Raw genomic sequence first — 7,405 nt, 5'->3', positions numbered from 1 at the left:
CTCATGTGCAGCATTTTACAGTATATAAAGCACTTCCCAAATGTTGTCTATTCGATCCTACTTATAATCCTGTAAGGTAGGGAGTACCTTACCCTTGCTTCCCGAATGAGAAAACTGAGGCTCTAAGAAGAGACGTGTCTTGCCCAAAGTCATCCTGCTCGTTAATGGAAAGCCAAGGCTCTCTGGAGCCCACAGCATATGGAGGTTCCCAGGTTAGGGGGTCTAATTGGAGCTACAGCTGCCAGCCTATGCCACAGCCACAGCCACAGCCACAGCAGCGCAGGATCCTTAACCCATTGAGCAAGGCCAGGGATCGAACCTGCAACCTCATGGTTCCTGGTCGGATTAGTTTCCGCTCTGCCACCATGGGAACTGCTGACCAGTGATTTTGATGTTACTATTGTAACTGTTTTGGGATGCCTCAAACTGGTTGCATATAAGACAGAGAGCTAAACCGATAAATCTGTGTATTTGGACTGCTCCACTGACTGGCTATTCCCTCTCTCTCTGAGTTTCCTTTTCGCTGAGACATAAATGTATTGAAATTAGGTCCATGAATAACCCTACAATGGCCTCTAAGTGTTCCAAGGAAAGGAAAGTCGCACATCTCTCATTCTAAATAAAAAACTAGAAATGATTAAGCTTAGTGAGGAAGGCATATCAAAAGCCAAGACAGGCTGAAATCTAGGCCTCTTGCACCAAACAGCCAAGTTGTAAATGCAAAGGAAAAGTTCTTGAAGGAAATTAAAGGTGAACACGTGAGTGATGAGAAAGCCAAACAGTTCCATTGTTGATATGAAGAAAGCTTTAGGAGTTCCTGTAGTGGCGCAGAGGAAACAAATCTGACTAGGAACCATGAGGTTGCAGGGTCGATCCCTGGCCTCACTCAATGGGTTAAGGATCTGGCGTTGCCGTGAGCTGTGGCATAGGTCGCAGACGTGGCTTGGCTCTGGCATTGCTATGGCTGTGGTGTAGGCCGGCAGCCACAGCTTGGATTAGACCCCTAGCCTGGGAACCTCCATATGCCTCGGGTGTGGCCCTAAAAAGGACAAAAGACAAAATAAATAAATAAATAAATAAATAAATAAAATAAAGAGTTTTAGTAGTCCGAACAGATTAAAACAGCCACAACATTCCCTTAAGCCAAAGCCTAATCCAGAGCAAAGCCTTAATTCTCTTTAATTCTACAAAGGCTGAGATTTATGAAGAAGCTGAAGAAGTAAAGTCTGAAGCTAGCAGAGCTGGGTTCATGAGATTTAAGAAAAGCAGCCATCTCCATAAAAGTACAAGGTGAAGCAGCAAGTACAGATGTAGAAACTGCAGCAAGTTACCCAGAAGACCTACCTTTGTAATGAAAGAAGGTGGCTACACTAAACAAGAGATTTGCAATATAGATGGAATAACCTTACAGTGGAAGAAGATGCCATTTAGGACTTTCATAGCTAGAGAGGAGAAGTCAATGTCTGGCTTGAGGGCTTCAAAGCTTCAAAGAAAAAGCTGACTCTCTTGTTAGGGACTAATGCAGCTGGTGACTTGAAGTTGAAACCAATACTCATTTACCATTTTGAAAGTCTTAAGGCCCTTAAGAATTATGCTAAATCTAACCCACCTGTACCCCAGAAATGGAACAACAAAGCCAGGAGGACAGCACATCTGTTTCAACATGGTTTTCTGCTTACTTTAAGCCCACTGTTGAGACTTACTGCTTAGGAAAAACAAAATTCTTTTCAAAATGTTATTGCTCATTGGCAATGCACCTGGCCACCCAAAAGCTCAAATAGAGATGTACAATGAGATTTATGTTGTCTTTATAGCTGCTAACGCAACATCCATTCTTCAGTCCATGGCTTAAGGAGTAATTTTGACTTTCACTTGTTATTTACAAAATATATTCCATAAGGCTACAGCTTTCATAGATAGTGATTCCTCTGATGGATCTGGGCAAAGTAATTGAAAATCTTAGGGAAAAGATTCACCACTGTAGAGGCCATTAAGAACATTCATGAATCATGGGTAGAGATCAAAATATCAACATTAACAGGAGTTTGGAAGAAGTTGATTCCAATTCTCATGGATGACTCTGAGGGGTTCAAGACTTCAGTGGAGGAAGTAACTGCAAATGTGGTGGAAATAGCAAGAGAAATAGAAGTGGAACCTGAATTTGTGACTGAAGGAGTTCCCCATGTGGCTCAGCAAATTAAGAAAATAGTGTCCTGACAACAAAAGACCCAGAATCGCCAAAGAAATCCTGAGAAACAAAAACCAAGCAGGAGGCATAACTCTCCCAGACTTCAAGAAATACTACAAAGCCACAGTCATCAAACAGTGTGGTACGGGTATCAAAACAGACAGAAAGACCAATGGAACAGAATAGAGAACCCGGAAATAAACCCTGACACCTACGGTCAATTAATCTTTGACAAGGGAGGCAAGAACATAAAATGGGAAAAAGTCTATTCAGCAAGCATTGCTGGGAAACCTGGGCAGCTGCATGCAAAGCAATGAAACTAGAACACACCCTCACACCATGCACACAAATAAACTCCAAATGGCTGAAAGACTTAAATATACGACAGGACACCATCAAACTCCTAGAAGAAAACAGAGGCAAAACACTCTCTGACATCAACATCATGAATATTTTCTCAGGTCGGTCTCCCAAAGCAATCGAAATTAGAGCAAAAATAAACCCATGGGACCTCATCAAACTGAAAAGCTTTTGCACAGCAAAGGAAACCCAAAAGAAAACAAAAAGACAACTTACAGAATGGGAGAAAATAGTTTCAAATGATGCAACCGACAAGGGCTTAATCTCTAGAATATATAAACAACTTATACAACCCAACAGCAAAAAAGCCAATCAATCAATGGAAAAATGGGCAAAAGACCTGAATAGACTGTTCTCCAAAGAAGATATACAGATGGCCAGCAAACACATGAGAAAATGCTCAACATCGTTGATTATGAGAGAAATGCAAATCAAAACTACCATGAGATACCACCTCACACCAGTCAGAATGGCCATCATTAATAAATCCAGAAATAACAAGTGTTGGAGGGGTTGTGGAGAAAAGGGAACTCACCTGCACTGTTGGTGGGAATGTAAACTGTACAGCCACTATGGAGAACAGTTTGGAGCTACCTTAGAAACCTATACATAGAACTTCCATATGACCCCACAATCCCACTCTTGGGCATATATCCGGACAAAACTCTACTTAAAAGAGACACATGCACCCGCATGTTCATTGCAGCACTATTCACAATAGCCAGGACATGGAAACAACCCAAATGTCCATCAACAGATGATTGGATTCGGAAGATGTGGTGTATATATATACACAATGGAATACTAGTCAGCCATAAAAAAGAATGACATAATGCCATCTGCAGCAACATGGATGGAACTAGAGACTCTCATACTGAGTGAAATGAGCCAGAAAGACAACGACAAATACCATATGATATCACTTACAACTGGAATCTAATATCTAGCACAAATGAACATCTCCTCAGAAAAGAAAATCATGGACTTGGAGAAGAGACTTGTGGCTGCCTGATGGGAGGGGGAGGGAGTGGGAGGGATCGGGAGCTTGGGCTTATCAGACACAGATTAGAATAGATTTACAAGGAGATCCTGCTGAGTAGCATTGAGAACTATGTCTAGATACTCATGTTGCAACAGAACAAAGGGTGGGGAAAAAATGTAAATGTAATGTATACATGTAAGGATAACTTGATCCCCTTGCTGTACAGTGGGAAAATAAAATAAAAAAATAAATAAAAATAAAAATAAATCAGTGGTTTGAATAACAGTAAAAAAAAAAAAAGAAAGAAAGAAAGAAGGAAAGAAAGAAAATAGTCCTGGAGTTCCTGTCATGGCACAGTGGTTAATGAATCTGACTAGGAACCATGAGGTTGCGGGTTCGATCCCTGGCCTTGCTCAGTGGGTTAAGGATCCAGCATTGCCCTGAAATGTGGTGTGGGTTGCAGATGCAGCTCAGATGCCATGTTGCTGTGGCTCTGAAGTAGGCCAGCAGCAACAGCTCCGATTAGACCCCTAGCCTGGGAACCTCCATATGCCATGGAAGAGGTCCTAGAAAAGGGAAAAAGACAAAAAAACAAAAACAAACAAACAAACAAAAAACCTGTAGTCTTTTGGGGAATTTCACTGGATGCAGGCAAGAAAAATGTGATTGATTATGCTGTAGAGCTTCTAAAACTGCATATATTGTAAAAATTAGTTTTTTTTTCAAGAATTCTCAGCCTATTTTGTTTTCCCCATGTAATTTGAAGTGAATTTGGTTATAAAAAAGAACCAGTTTCTTGATAATACTCAATGGTTAATACATGGGGAAATAAATGGTTAATAGTTGGTGGAAATGTAAGATTTTAGCCTTTCTGGGAGGAAATTTGGCAATATATTAATCAAAAGCCTTTAAAAAATATACTTACCATTGATGAAACAATTTCATTTTTATGACTTAAGTAAATTATTATACAAGTCGTCAAAGATGTGTTTCAATAATGTTAACCTTCGCCAAGCTTATGAGCCAAGGAATAGAAATAATGGACACATCTGCAACAGAAGACTGATTAAAGTATGGTAAAACCATAATATAAAATGTCACTTAGTCATTAATATGATAATGTAGATGCATATGCATTAACCTGGAAATCATTCAAAAATTTTTATTAAGTAAAAAGGCATTTTGTAAGGATATATACATAGCATAATCTTGTTTTTATTAAAAAAGAAAGGCATTTAATTTATATATTGCTATGGATGTTGAAAACATCCTGGACAACTTGTACCAGTGTTCTGCCTGGGCAGTGGAATGATGGCAATTTTTTACTTCTTTCTTTTGTCTTATTTGCGTTTTCTACCACGATCAAGTATTATTTCTATTATTTAAAAAACTCTGAATTGGAGTTCCCGTCGTGGCTCAGTGGTTAACAAATCCGACTAGGAACCATGAGGTTGTGGGTTCGATCCCTGGCCTCGCTCAGTGGGTTAAGGATCCCGTGTTGCTGTGAGCTGTGGTGTAGGTCGCAGACGAGGCTCGGATCTGGCGTTGCTGTGGCTCTGGTGTAGACCGGTGGCTACAAGTCTGATTCGACCCCTAGCCTGGGAACCTCCATATGCCGTGGGTGCAGCCCTAGGAAAAGGCAATAAATAAATAAATAAATACATAAAATTAAAAAATAAAAAACTCTGAATTTAAGGCAAAACAAAACATACTCTGGTCCTATTATCATCCACAGCCCTTAAGGAAAGATATCCTTAAACAGGACAAGTCTCTATGTACTCACACTTTTTTTGTAATAAAATTTGCTTTTTGGAATTCCCGCTGTGGCTCAGCAGGTTAAGAACCTGACATAATCTCCATGAAGATGTGGGTTCAATTCCTAGCCTTGCTCAGCGAGTTAAGGACCAGGTGTTGCCATAAGCTGTGGTGTAGATCACAGATGTGGCTCAGATCCAGCATTGCTGTGACTATGGTGTAGGCTGGCAGCTGCAGCTTGGATTCAACCCCTAGCCTGGGAACCTCCATAAGCCACAAGTGCGTTCCTAAAAAGGAAAAAAAAAAACAACTTACTTTTTCTTCAAGCATTGGTATATAAACTAGTCTCATTTAGTTCTTTTCCTTTAGTTTCTAGTAAAAGAAAGTTATTATTTTCGGTCTTTAAAAAATTGTTAATGTGAATATTTCAGCCAAATTATGGACTACATTAGTTGGAGCTCACCTGGGAAGCTTCCTGTTATTCAAAACATTATTCCACTGGAAAACACTCTAAATAAATTTACAGACATATTTTTAAAGGGGAGATTTCTGGTATTTTATTGACTTAGAGACACCTGTAACCAGAGGCTCTAAGGGAAGATGACACTTGACAGGAATGAGCTGAACACAGATCACTGCTGCCTGGCCTCTTTTGCCCAGAAAGCCCTTCCACTAAAGCAGGCCTCCCGCCCTGCTATGGAACATGCTGGGAGGTCCCAGCCCTTTCCAACCTGCTCTTCACTCCCCTCCCCCATGCCTTCAGCCCCTTATAATTCAGATGCCAAAGCCTTCCATGGGGCTCAGGGTTGCCAGTAGTAAACTCTGAGGACGAGCTTAATCTTTTCTAACACTGCTTCAGTGGGAGCAGTTCAGAGTTCATTACAATTTTTGGTTTGAGGAACACAACTCTTTTGCCAGCAGCAACTATAGCCTTTTTTTGATATCCTGCGGAGGTGTAAAAGAGTTACCTTATACCTATGGAGTGAGTTTTAGTTTGGAATATAATCAAATGGTGAAATTTTAAGGTATCTTACTGGATTCACCTCATTTTCTTGTTAGTCATAATTTCCCACGCATGCCTAAAAATAAAGAAGTCTATAAGACTCATCCTTTTCCACGAGACAAACTGACTTTATTTCCTCTGTCTTGAATGGAACTAAAATTCAGCAATTTGCTTTTAACAAAGCAGTTGAAATTTCAACAGTATACTGTGTTCTGTTGGGAGAGGGAGGCATGCTGTGGGGTTTTTGCAATAACAGCAGTGCCAGGCACTATCCCACGTTGTTGTTTAAACATTTATTAATTCACTTAATTTTCACAATCGTCTTTTGAGAAACTATTATCTCCATTTTACAGTTGAAGAAATTCAAGTACAGAGACTGATTTGCCCAAGGTCTTACAGCTAATAAGTGGTAGAGATGGGATTTAAGTCCAGGTATTCTGGCCTCTGAATCGGGGCTCTTAACCACAGGGTCATGAACCTGTCCAGTTCAAACTCGGGTTGTTCAAGGGTCAATTGTACTAGTGAACCAGAAAGAGCACAGGACCTGAAGTCAGAAGACCCGGTCTCAAATCTAGAATCAATCCATCTATTTTTAGGGGATTAAGTTTTTTCTTCAATAAATGGAGACCATTCTTGTTTTACCTGACTTTTGTGGAGGGTTAGAAAGATGTACATAAGAGAACTTTAAAAACTGTGAAGCAGGGGGAGTTTCCATCGTGGCATAGGGGAAACAATCCGACTAGGAACCCTGAGGTTGTGGGTTCGATCCCTGGCCTCACTTAGTGGGTTGAGGATCTGGCGTTGCCGTGAGCTGTGGTATAGGTCACAGAATCGGCTTGGATCCCGTGTTGCTGTGGCTGTGGCATAGGCTGGCAGTACAGCTCCGATTTGACCCCTAGCCTGGGAAATTCCATATGCTGCAGGTGTGGCCCTAAAAAAAAAAAAAAATTGTGAAGCGGGATTTATCATCATGGCTCAGCGGAAACGAAGCCTACTAGTAACCATGAGAATGGGGGTTCAATCTCTGGCCTTGCTCGTTGGGTTAAAGGATCCGGCGTTGCCGTGAGCTGTCATGTAGGTTGTAGACATGGCTCAGATCTGGTGTTACTGTGGCTGT

Source organism: Phacochoerus africanus, chromosome 6 (genome assembly GCF_016906955.1).
Source record: "Phacochoerus africanus isolate WHEZ1 chromosome 6, ROS_Pafr_v1, whole genome shotgun sequence".
NCBI classification, from domain to species: domain Eukaryota; kingdom Metazoa; phylum Chordata; class Mammalia; order Artiodactyla; family Suidae; genus Phacochoerus; species Phacochoerus africanus.
The sequence above is the reverse complement of the archived record's forward strand: the minus strand, read 5'-3'. Positions refer to the sequence as shown.